This window comes from Haplochromis burtoni, unplaced genomic scaffold (assembly GCF_018398535.1).
Source record: "Haplochromis burtoni strain Fernald_Lab_line unplaced genomic scaffold, NCSU_Asbu1 Contig_39, whole genome shotgun sequence".
NCBI lineage: Eukaryota > Metazoa > Chordata > Actinopteri > Cichliformes > Cichlidae > Haplochromis > Haplochromis burtoni.
This window is the reverse complement of record NW_024582400.1, coordinates 2,628,848-2,639,326: the sequence shown is the minus strand read 5'-3', so window position 1 is coordinate 2,639,326 and position 10,479 is coordinate 2,628,848. Positions and strand designations below refer to the sequence as shown.

Below are 10,479 nucleotides of genomic sequence, written 5' to 3'. Positions count from 1 at the left end.
GGCATGTCCCACCGGGAGGAGGCCCCGGGGCAGACCCAGGACATGCTGGAGAGATTATATCTCGCGGCTGGCCTGGGAACGCCTTGGTATTCCCCTGGATAAGCTGGAGAAGGTGGCTGGGGAGAGGGAGGTCTGGGCCTCTTTGCTTAGGCTGCTGCCCCCGCGACCCGGCCTCGGATAAAGCGGATGAAGATGGATGGATCGATGGATGTCTATAATCTAATATAATCTGTAGGTAATCACTCTGATAAAGATGTGATCAGTAACACTTTAGCGTCAACTAATACTGAAGATCCGACATCAGTCATGACTGAAACATTACTTTCGCACTATATTATCACTGTATATACTTTTGCTCTTGGAAAGCACTCTCTTAGTGACCTTTGACCTCTGTACTGGAGATCTGGGTCTGACTGAGGGGCTATCTTCCTCCACGGGTGGTGTTTCATGCCTTTATAAAAGTTGGTGGTGCCATAGTGGAAAATTCCCTACCAACATGCACCAGTGTTTGCAATGTTTTGTGCATCCATGATGCTCCTCTGTCTTATGGTGGCCTACGTGTCACTGCTAAACACCGCAGGGAGGCGGGGGCGGAGCAACATACCGAACTTACAGGAGTACCAATAATTATCGGTATTGATATCGATATTTGGATTAATTGCAGGGGCGGGCAGAATGATCCAATTATCGATAGTATCGATACCAACACTGGTATCAGTATCAGATCGATACGAATGCATTGGATCAATACTTTTTTCTATCTTCAATTTCCAGAATGAATCCCCCTGAACTGTGTTACATACATTTTTATTATTGTTTTTTTAATGAAAAAAATATACCCAAACATGCACTATGAAAAATATCTCAAGTTTTTTCATGTCACATCAGTTCTTTTTAGCCTGTAGCACATTTAAAAAGCAGAAGCTGACCCAAAGTCCTTTAAAGACAGATGCATTTACATTCCAGCTCTCTTTAAAAACAAACAAACCTCACAGTATCAATATATAAGAAAAGTTGAAAGTATTTTTTTTAACTGTTAACTAATTATTGTTAATAGTAAAAACACAACACTGTCATTTTGTGTTCATTAAAATGTGCCCAGAATGCACAATGATTCAGCTCATGAATCATGACACACTTCTCTGACCTACATAAGTTCGCTGTAGAGGTTAAAAGTATCAATATTTACATGGCATCAGATCAATATCAAAATTTGCAGTATTGCAGAGCACTAATCAATCCACCCACCTCTAATGTGCATACAGATGCAAAGATGGCTACTTACCAGCAACAAAAAGGGAACATTGGTTTGCAGTATTTCTGCAGTGTTTAAAACTGCATAAAGCAAAATGATAGACAGCATTGAGCTTGTTCCGGCTCTGGTCAGCAGCATTTAGAAAGAGCAGATCACTGTGTGTCCTCGTCTGGAGACAGAAAAACAATTTGAGTTTCTGCAGTGTTTAAAACTGATTGATTATCAATAATAATATTTCTGATCAGTAAAAAGCAGCTTGTTACTGTTGGGCCTCCTGGATGTGGCCCGATGAATCTGAGTGGTCATTACATGATTCATTAAAAGGTTGTGCAGTTCTGTTTTTCAGTTTTTGGACTTTTTCTCCAGTTTAATTATTCTGGTTTTTGGTGAAATCACATTAAACAACACAGTTTACATATGTTTACAGCAACGTGGCGTCTAATACACACTGCTACGCAGAAGCCCAAAGGCTTGGAAAGCAATGCTTTAATGTATATGCTGTATTTTTAAAAGCTGTTGGATTATTAGGTGTGTAAAAGAAAGAAAAGCTATTAAATAAATGTAATGGAGAAGAAAGCAGTGCAATTAAAGAAGTACATAATGTTCTGGGTATCCTTATACTTACAGGGTTAATTTCTCTTTATTTAGCAGATTTTAAAATTTTTTAAATGGTTTGCCGTATTATCATAGATATTTCCAACTGACCATTTTCAGAGGAAGTTGTTTTTGTTTGTGAAAGCCCTTCTAGCTCAGGGGATGAATTAGTGTGGCTACACATAACAAATAATAATAACTTAGCAAAGAAAATTGTATGTTAAATTGTATTTTTAGGCACTTTGTTACTAGCAGCCTGTCACAAAAATGCAAAATTTGCTCCCATAAAATTAAGCCTTATTAGTCAGGGCTCATGCACAGTAACACTGATCTCATAAGAAATGAGTTTTCAGGTACGTACAATATTAAATAAGCTATAAAGTCAATTACATATCCAAGACATAAATAGAGAAATAAAATCTAATTATGCATACACTCATCAGCCACTTCATTATGTACACCTTTCAAGTACTCGATTGGACCTCCTTTTGCCTTCAGAACTGGTAAAAATTTAGCAAAATGCTGAATAACGTTTGATGTAATTCAACCCAGTGATCCAAATCTCAGTTTCTCTCTGGTCCACATGTGGTTTCATGAATCTCCAAAGACAAGACAAGTGAGTTTGGCAGCTAAATGGCTGTTCTGCTGCTGGTCACAATGTACCAAAGGTGCTCTATTGTACCAAAGCTGTAAACAGAGCAGCCCCAGTGGCCTAATGGATAAGGCACTGGCCTCCTAAGCCAGGGATTGTGGGTTCGAGTCCCATCTGGGGTGCTCGCAGCGGAAGCGTGCTGGTCGATCGATTGAAACCTCTGCTAAGCCTTTCAGTAGTTGTCACTAGAATGGAAATAGTTCATACTGGTCATTGTTGTACCTCTGAAACCTTTTAGCCTTCAGAGTTGCTTTAATCTTTTGTGGCACAGTGCTGGAAACATTTCAACAACATCACATAGTTTCTGCATATTTGTTGGCAACACATCCATGATGTGAATCTCCTGTTCCACCACATCCCAAAGTTGCTTTACTGGATTGAGATCTGGTGACTGTGGAGGCCGTTGGAGTACAGTGAACTCATTGTCATGTTCAAGAAACCAGTTTGAGATGATGTGAGCTTGGTGACATGGTGTGTTATCCTACTGAAAGCAGCTATCAGAAGATGGTGCACTGTGGTCACTGTGGCGAGCAACAATACTCGGGTAGGCTGTGATGTTTAAACGACGCTCAGTCCAAATGAAGCAGTCCAAAGTTTGCCAAGAAAATGTCCCTCACAGCATTTCACCACCAGCATCCTAAACAATTGATGCAAACCAGGATGGATCCATGCTTTCAAAGTAAAAGTTTTTCTCTTTGCATAGAAATTTGATTTGATGTTCGAGTTTCAAGCTTCAAGCTTCAGTCGAAGCGTCTCGTGTGGAAATCCTGAGGAAGGTAGTGATAGATGGGGCTTGAAGGAAATAAAAAGATCCCTCTCTCTTCTTTTATAGCAGTATTGTGGTGAACTCTAATGTGTTGTAGCCTCACATTACAATACATTTAACCACACACGGACTTTTAACAGGTAAACCTCAGAGCTACTGATGTGTTCTTACCCCCTTGAACCCTTGTGCCCTCTTTTTTCCCTGTTGCTTTAATTTAGTAATCATTTTAACTGTGTTACATGATTTGTTTTTTGCAAGAAATTTCCTTTTTAGTAAGATTTGTGAAATCCAACTTGAGCCATAATCAAAATGATCAAACCTTCAATTAGTTTTAGGATTTTAACCATTTAAAATCCTAAAAATGTTTAATTATCCGAATTACTAATTTTTTTTAAACGAAAACAACAACAACAAAAAATAAACAGAAAAAAGAAAGAAACAACAGAGTCTTGGACATGTCAGCAACAAAAACGATTTCATTGTAATAACATTTTTTGATACTCCCTCTCGACACCTTTGTGGCCAAAATTCCTCATTCACTTCCATTGCAGTATAAATCCATGCACTGTCTAATGTTAGCATTTAATTTTACGGTAGTGATATTTGACAGTTTGAAATCTCCTCTTGCTTTTTAAAGTAAAGCAGTTTGATCCTAGAACTTAGTCCTCATTCATGATTTCATTATGTTTATAATCTATTGCTATTTCTTTTCTCTCACTAAGAGTTGTCAGACAGCCTCCTGATTTTCCCGGGTTCAGCTGTCACTTCCCTTCCTGAGCCTGGTTCTGTTAGAAGTTTCTTCCTGCTTAAAGGGAGTTTTTCCTTCCATCTGTCACCAAGTGCTTGCTCAAAGGGGTCCTTGCGATTGTTGGGGTCTGCATTGTTGTAGGTTCTTTACCTTACAATACACAGTAAAGTGCCTTGAGGCAACTATTGTTGTGATTTGGCGCTATGTAAGCAAAACTGAATTGAATTTAAAAAGGGAGGGTTAACTGGTTACTATATATATGGTTTATGCAAGTGAACTATATAAACTGACAAAGAAGACTGTGTTCCTCTTTGACAATATTGCTTTAAAGAAAGCCAATTTAAGAACCAGTCAGGACAGACTAAAAGAGGAGCTGTGGTTTTGAGATTGGCTCTATATCAAACTGCAGTTGTTAGGGGGTAAACACAGCCTTCCTAGCTTAAATGTTTTAAGTATTCACATCTGATTTCTGTCGTCCTCTTTGCTATTCTGTGATGCAGTATTTAAAGGGTGGGAAACCTGGACTAAGTGAGATGTCAGATTTGAGCGCCACATTATACGTGTAATAACAGTTTAAGGATATAATCCATCACTGCTGTCCTGCGTCACGTCAGCCCGTCGAGTAAGGAGGAGTTGAGTTGGTGGGGGGGAAGGGGGGGGGAGAAGTTGATCCGTCTGCCTGGGTCATCGTTTGTCAACGTATTAGATGACAAATAATTGGTCATTCATCAATAACAATAGATGAAAGCTGAAATGATTTATTGCCTTTATGACAAAAAAATGGGCTGGCTGTGAAGATGGTGATGATGAGGACGATGATGGAGCTCTCAGGTCAGCCAAGCAGAAAGATGAGAAGGAGGGTTTAAAAAATGAGCAGATGTTGGAGGAAAACTAAGAGGTAAACCTGGAGGAGGAATAAATATTCTACAGCAGCATCACCAGCACCCTTTGAGAAGTTAAAAAGCTAAATTCTCCCTCTTATCTGGTTGAGGCTGCTCTACCATTGACCAGCTATCAGGTCATGATGGATCGCTCCAGCCTGACGAGCACAGTGCAATCCTCTTATTGATCCCCTCAGATCCCTGCTTGATTACCACCTCAGTGTGATACTGACAGAAGCCCTCTCTGCTCTCTGCTGCTATCAGGACTGCTGTGGACGACGTTTGGGATTAAAGCTGAAAATACTGATGTTTACACTCTCTCCAGTTTGCGATTGTGCCTCCCAGAATGATCAGTTCTTGGTCATGCACGTAAACAAACAGGATTTTAGTTTTCTATCTCATGGTTGTCATGTTTAAGAAAGAGAGAGGACATTAATTTAAAGTCTTTTACCGAAGGAAAACCAAAATCCATGAAAGAGCACAGGAATACTGTGGAACACAGCAAGCTAAGGAATAGTTAACAAAGGCTAAGAGGAATAAAGAGGATAACATAATAGAAGGCTAAATGGAAATGAGGGCTATAAAAACTAATCAAGAAAATGGGACTGAGGAATTTAAAACTAAACACTAAGGCTACCAAAATAAAACAGGGAACGCCTAAACAGGGGAACATCCCGGTGTTACCTATGTATTGTCAAGTCTCCGTCCATGAAGTCAGGGAAAAGTGAAATAAGGAATTCAACAAACTCATTCGTAACTGTAACAAAACACACAGCCAATAAAGAAATGACAGAAGTCAAAATGCTGTCGTACACGTACTGTCATTGCTCCAGGCTTTTGATATCCTCTCCCCCTCCTCCTCCTGTGTGCTCCTGCCTCTATCATCTTGTTCAGCATTGGTCCTAATGTGTTATTCATCCTGTTTTATTTTGAAGGTTTGAACCTTGTACTTTTGTGGATTCCTGTTTTCACAGTTTTCACTGTTGTTACTGATCTCAGTAACTCAGAAAGCAGCCTCAGCACACTTAAATCGAACTGGGAATAGTTAAGAGCTGCACCTGATGACCCGAGAGCTCTGACTCGGTTTAAACACTGAATTAGAGTCAGAAAGGTTGGTGAGGATTCCTGGAGGACTTAGCAAGAAGGGCTAAAGATTTTTAATTGGCAGGTTTTTCAGCAAAACTAAAATGCAAATTTAATTTTTTTTAAAAAGAAGATTTAATTAAACGCTTCGTTTTCAAAAAAATAAATAAATTTTCTCGCAATTATTTCATAGTTCAGACTTTATCTTTATCTTACTTTTTTTTTCATTGATTGTACTTATTTGTATTTTTGTATTTTCTTCTGATATTTGTACCTGAGCTGAGGGGTTAAGGGGTTAAAGTGAGGGTGGAGCTAAAACGGCTTGTTTCACTTGTATCACTCATGCAAATCTACTCTAGTGAAGTCCAGCGCTAAAATCCAAGAACTGGAGATAGAAATGAAAATAGATGCATTTTAATTTAAAATGCAGTATTCAGGTAGAAATGAATGAGCGCTCACTTTAAAAGGTCATAAAACACCTGTAAGATTGAGCGTGTGCGGTGTGCGAGGCACAACCTCGATGGAGCCAACTAACAAGAGACAGCTGAGACGGCGCTGCTGATTCAGTGATTCAGTTACTTCTTGGTGCTTGATGATGAAGTGAAGCTCCTGATTATTTGTGGTGTAGGTTGCTTTTATAGTCACTGATTGCTGTAGACAACAGCGTCTGTCACCAGCCAAGAATAAGTGGATTACAGTGGTTGGCAGGCCCGTCCCCACTGAAACCTCTGAAAATTAGAAGATAAACCTTTTATTTTGTCTGTTTTTCAGTGTATAGGTTTCTTTTTTTAAATTCATCTCCAGAAGAAGCTCCAAAGGCTCTGGCTCAGACTGAAGACTTTCAGGTGCTTTTGTTTGAAATATCTTGAAGTCCAAACGCTTCTGCGTTGTCTCATCTTCGTTTCTAAATGTCTAGGAGAGACATTTTTGTGTTCATTTGTCAGAGTATCTAATAATGTTTAGAGGACGGGAGAAAGCGCCTCTGTGCCTGTCACCGTCATGGCAGCTGCTTCATCTGTGCTGAGCACTGAGCCAGCCAATGAGTCGCAGCTATCAAAAGTCATAATCTCTGTATTTACGTGGCCGGTAGCCGAGCTGGCAGGTCTTCAGTCACAGAACAAACTGGATCCACGACCTGCCAAAGCGGCGTCCGAATCAATAGATCCAGTTACAGTAAGAGGCCGTTTATCTCATCATCTCGGAAGGAATTACTGCTCGCTCAGTGGCTCTCTCGTTGCATTCTGGGAAAGCTGACAGACGCTGGGAGCTCTGTGGCGGTGGCGGAGGGTTGTTGAACGTGTAGGTAGGGGTCCAATTTTGAGGATAAATGATAGTGGATTTTTGTACAGCCACTGGAATAGGAGTTTGCCTTTCTTCATTTATTTTTAACAGTTTTATTTTTTATTTTCTGCTCAGTTTTATATTCATTACTCTGCTTTTCACTGGATTGTCTCTTTATTTGTTGTCTTTTGTCCATTCCTGCGTTTTCTTTTTTAAATCTCCTCTTAGTTTGTGATTTCAGCCTTTTTTCTTGCCCCTTAACATCATTAAAACTTTCCACATTCCTTGTTTCTTCTGCACTTTATCCCCAAAATTTTATTTCAGTGTAATGTTTTTTAATTGATAGTTAAAAACTGCCTCATTTATGATTCCTTAGGTTGAAGTTCAAACTGAGTAATCAGAATGGAGGAGAAGGGGGATTAAACTGACTTTGAATCTGACATAGTTGTCGGTCGGAGTATTTCAAAAACAGCTGATCTACTGATGTTTTTCAATGATCCCTGGAGTTTACAGAGGTGGTGGAACAGCAGATTAACATCATGGATGTGCAGCTGATAAACATGCAGAAACTGTGATGTTGTTATGTCAACCAAAATCTCTGAGAAATGCTTCCAGCACCTTGTTGAATCTGTACCACAAGGTATTAAAGGTGTCCAACCAGGTACTAGCAATGACACGTCCAGTGAGTGTATAAATGAACTATTTCATTCCAGTGACAACTACTAAAAAGCTTTGCAGAGGATGGTTTTCAAGCCATCAACCTCTGGGTTATGGGCCCAGCACGGTTCCACTGCGTCACTCTGCTAGAAATCACCCCAGATGGGACTCGAACCCACAATCCCTGGCTTAGGAGGCCAGTGCCTTATCCATTAGGCCACTGGGGCTGCTCTGCTTGTTGCTGGTGGCCCTAGCAGATTCACATCATGAATTTGCAGCTGACAAATCTGTAGAAATTTTGTGATGTTTTCATGTAAACATGGAACAAAATCTCACCTTTTTGAAACTGTGTCATGAAGAATTAAGACGGTTCTGAAGTTAAAAGAAGGCCAGAATGAGCAAGCCATACCCAATGAAGTGCCCAGTCAGTATATTAACAGCTATCCAAGTATATTTGGAGACTAATTTCAGCATTTTTACTCCCCCCCCAATGTCCTGAGCGATGCCATTAGCGATCGATTTGAGTGGATAAGCCCAGATATTTTATTGTGAAAGTTCAGACTTTAATAACTTAAATTTCATTCCTTGTTCTGTTTGCTTTTTTGAAGGAAAGGGAGACAACACTGGAGCACACCTAATACGATTCAGTAGGAGCACAGAATGTAAAAGAAGCTTCACTAACTTAAGATATATAAGAGATGACATAAAATGCCTGGAAACAATTTGAAACTGGACTTTTCCTTCATATTAAAGAACACATACAAATACAAACAAAGGAAAAGAGACACATGGCACTATACTTCCATACATACTCAGCAACTTAACTGTGAAAGCCTTCCACCTTTCCTCTCTCCTCTCCTCCTTCTTTCTTGCTCCCTCACTCCTTCCCTCCTCTGCCCTCGCCTTTCCTGCCCTGCGGTGTCATCTGGACTTCCTTGCAGATCACGGTCTCCTCTCTTCTGCTTCTCTGACTTCTGTAATTCTGTTCACTCTCCCCTTCCTGAGTAATTGAAGTAATTTCCCACCTTGGCTATGATGAATGTGTCCCGCGCTCCCACCGTGCCCTTCTACTTTAGTCGGCCTAATTAAAGAAAACATTCCATGATTGCCTATTTTTCCTCGAGCGTGACAACCTATTATTCTCCCCAGCACCTGATTAGAGAGTTATTATGCTTAGATTTAGATTGATTTAACCAGGCAGCCTAATAAAAGACTACTTGGGTTTTGATTTAAAGTGGGGGAATTGCAGGTTTTGGAGCCAGTCACGGTGTGTAATTGTTATTACTGGTTCATGATATGGTGGGTAGGGGAGTTCTCGAAATTGAATTACAAAATTAGAAGGTCAGTCTGCATACAACAGGTGACATTTTGGGACATTCTTGCCACGATAGAGCTGTCAGGAGGAGGAACGTTCGTGCACAGATTTGTCCGGAGTGATAAATCACATCCATCACAGCCTGCAGAAACTGACATATTTCTATCAAAGCAAGATTAATCTCTCCATCAGCTGCACAAACGCGGCTCATAATCATCGCTGAGAATTGGATGCAAAATGGGTAAATTGACTGGTGTTTGTGTTGTGTTGCTCTGCCATGGGTTGATACTGTCTGAATAAGAGCCCTGTGGGAGGATACAGACACATAACCCAGCTGCTCGAGTTGCCGCTTTGTTGGGAGGATGATGTGAGTTAAAGATGGACCAAAGGCTTTTGTAGGTCAGTATGAAAATCTTTTGTTAGTTCAGGTAGTGCCAAAACCTGCAGTTCCTCTAGTATTCACCTTGAGGCTGGCTCCAAAAGTGAGTCCATCCTCACAGACTCTTGTGTAAATGCTCATGAATAAAGATGTTTACAAGTTTACAAGGTACAAATACAATTGTGAGGTGGCTGTAGCTCAGGTGGCAGAGCAGGTCAGCCACTAATCAGGAGGTCAGTGGTTCGATCCCAGGCTGCATCCTGGCTGCATGCCAAATATCCTTGGGCAAGATACTAACCCCATGTTTGCCTACTTGTGGTGGTCAGAGGGCCCGGTGGCGCCTGTGTCTGGCAGCCTCGCTTCTGTCAGTGCGCCCCAGGGCAGCTGTGGCTACAATGTAGCTTGCTATCGCCAGTGGGTGAATGACTGAATGTAGTGGAAAGCGCTTTGGGGTCCTATGGACTACAAATGCAGGCCATTTATGGTCTCAAGACCTATAGAAGAAGCTCCTATTATATCAACCCATCATCCACAAATGATAATATCCCAGACATGTTGTGTGGGATTTAGGTCAGGTCAGCCTCTGGGCCAGCCAATGATATCTGGCAGTGCTCATCCTGTTCCTCCCTGCACAAAGGAGAACATACTGGACCTGCTCATGGATTAAGGGCCCCGTCCAGCTCTCCAGGAGTAACCACCTGTCTCCTTGAATCTCCTCCATGCTCTTGAGACCTTCTGGTAATGACAGGCAGTCCAGTTCAGGAGGAATTGGACAACCTGTGTAAGTTCTTGCAGGGTCCAGGTATTGCCTCATGCTAGCAGTAGTGACATTGAGCTTAGATCAGGGCTGCCCAATCCCAGTCCTCAA

The 10,479-nt window shown here is 41.0% G+C and overlaps 2 non-coding genes across 2 annotated transcripts; one reads left to right on the top strand and one right to left on the bottom strand.

The window, feature by feature from the left end:
- The first annotated feature begins 2,550 nt into the window (after positions 1-2,550).
- trnar-ccu lies at positions 2,551-2,623 on the top strand. The gene has a single exon. It is a non-coding gene; the product is annotated as a tRNA-Arg (tRNA).
- Positions 2,624-8,071: 5,448 nt separating this feature from the next.
- Positions 8,072-8,144, bottom strand: trnar-ccu. Its single transcript has one exon. It is a non-coding gene; the product is annotated as a tRNA-Arg (tRNA).
- Positions 8,145-10,479: the final 2,335 nt, after the last annotated feature.